We start from the raw sequence: 2,500 nt of genomic DNA on the forward strand, positions 1-2,500 counted from the left end.
GCCGGCCGCCCGGGAGTGTGTCCCGGGGGCCCGCGCGAACACGCAAGCGTCCGCTCAATTATTCTGCAAACAGGAGGAGGCTGAGCTCCCCTGCACAACACACCTCGAAACCCTCTCAGGTCCCGGCGGCGCGCAGCGCCGTCCTAAGTACTTGGTCGGGTTCGAGAGAGGCGCAATCGCCCGGAGTTAGGCGAGTAGACGCTTTAGGTGCGACCACCCGTGCTCCCAACTGAGCTTGCCGCTGCCGACAGAGGCCCGGGAGCGTGCTGTCGTGGCATTGCCGGCGGGAGACAACACGCGCCACCTACGGTGACCGGCAGCTCCAACGCCAGCGCCACAGAAGGACAAAAGCCCCACTTGGGTGCCGAAGCGAACTCTCCCAGCATAGCGCACGCGCCAACACGTCCGCACAGCTGCGATACAAACCACCTGCGAGAACCGCTGGGGCGACCGAGCAGCAGACGGCGTCGCGGCGCCGAGCGCCGGGCGGCGGCGCATCCTCAGCGCACAAAGTCCTCAATCGGACCAGCACACTGCAGATGGCCACCGCGCTTCGCACCGGGCCCGCGAGGACCTACTTTGGCCGCAAGGCGCCGCGAGCAGGGGGCGCCGGCGCGCAGCTGCGCCGCCTGCCGCGTCCGTCGGCCGGCGCGCCTGCCACTGGCCGCCCCCACCAGCCGGCTGTGGCGCGTGCGCCCACGCACCGCGCTGCCAGCACGCCGGGCGGCCCCCCCTCACCGGCCGGGGACGGTCCCACCCAGCCACCGCCGCGTATCGCCTCACACCCAGATCCCCTTTCACGTTCGTGGGCATGGTGGGTCCCCTTTCACGTTCGTGGGCATGGTGGGTCTCCCTGAAACAACCGGTTAATAGCTCGACCGATCGTCGCCAACACTGATTCACCTCTAGCGAGAACAACCGCACCACAACGGGTTACCAGTTGTTCATTTGCGTAACGTCACCAGCAAACGTACACGTCCATCGCCATTTGCAACGAGTATTGCATGCCTGTGTCAGGTGTCACAACACACTACGTCTGCCCACATAGACGCAACAACATGTGCACGCCTAGAGAACACGTGGAAGGTAGACCCCGTACGTATGCGGTGTCCATTGCGCGAACGACTGTCAGCCCGCCTCTGCAGCATGTCGCAGATGTGGAACGCGGTGCAACATGCTATCACGGTGTGTGAGAAGAGACGACTACGTCCGAATACACGCTCCACTACATCAACAGACTGCTCATGCTGATCGCCATCCAGGGCGTCCGTTCCTCCCACACGTCTGTATGGCGTACCACACTGCAATCCAGCTCTTATAGGGAGACGACACGTAGCTGCGTGCACAATATTTGGACTGTATGGTCCGCCGTTGCTAGGCGCAGTCGTCATACGGTCACATGTGCCACGATGTATCATTCAGTACATACGGACCAATGTGCAGTACAGTTTGTGGGTTTTGCGTACATCGGCGGACAGGTGACAGGCCGTACCACAACGTAGGCTGAGTACGTCGGCATGCGAAGGGCATTGAACATGCAAACTTCTCACCGACCAGCTTGCGAAGGCAGGGGGGAAGGGGGGGGGGGGGCGGCATGTACGTCCTGCTGCTATCCACACTACAGTGTATAGCAGGAGCATGTGGAAAGTCAGCAACACCTGCAAGGTGTTTAACATGACGCGATACACAGGGGACCGGGCAGTGCGAGTAGGGAACTATATTGCGAGGGTTGCGGTTAGGCAACACTACACCAATTTAACGGGTTGCATAACAATTACAGAGCAGGTTCAGCGACAACGTGCGTCAGGTTAAGGCGCAATATAGTTTAGGTTACGGCGCACTTTAGGTTAGGTTAAGGCACATTATAGGTTAGGTTAAGGCACATTATAGGTTAGGTTAAGGCACAACATGGGTTAGGTTAAGGCACAACATGGGTTAGGTTAAGGCACAACATGGGTTAGGTTAAGGCACAACATGGGTTAGGTTAAGGCACAACATGGGTTAGGTTAAGGCACAACATGGGTTAGGTTAAGGCACAACATGGGTTACGTTAAGGCACAACATGGGTTACGTTAAGGCACAACATGGGTTACGTTAAGGCACAACATGGGTTAGGTTAAGGCACAACATGGGTTAGGTTAAGGCACAACATGGGTTAGGTTAAGGCACAACATGGGTTAGGTTAAGGCACAACATGGGTTACGTTAAGGCACAACATGGGTTACGTTAAGGCACAACATGGGTTACGTTAAGGCACAACATGGGTTACGTTAAGGCACAACATGGGTTACGTTAAGGCACAACATGGGTTACGTTAAGGCACAACATGGGTTACGTTAAGGCACAAATTAGGTTAGGTTAAGGCACAAATTAGGTTAGGTTAAGGCGCAACGTAGGTTAGGTTAAGGCACAACGTAGGTTAGGTTAAGGCACAACGTAGGTTAGGTTAAGGCACAACGTAGGTTAGGTTAAGGCACAACGTAGGTTAGGTTAAGGCACA

This window comes from Schistocerca serialis, unplaced genomic scaffold (assembly GCF_023864345.2).
Source record: "Schistocerca serialis cubense isolate TAMUIC-IGC-003099 unplaced genomic scaffold, iqSchSeri2.2 HiC_scaffold_1223, whole genome shotgun sequence".
In the NCBI taxonomy this organism is placed as follows: Eukaryota; Metazoa; Arthropoda; class Insecta; order Orthoptera; family Acrididae; genus Schistocerca; species Schistocerca serialis.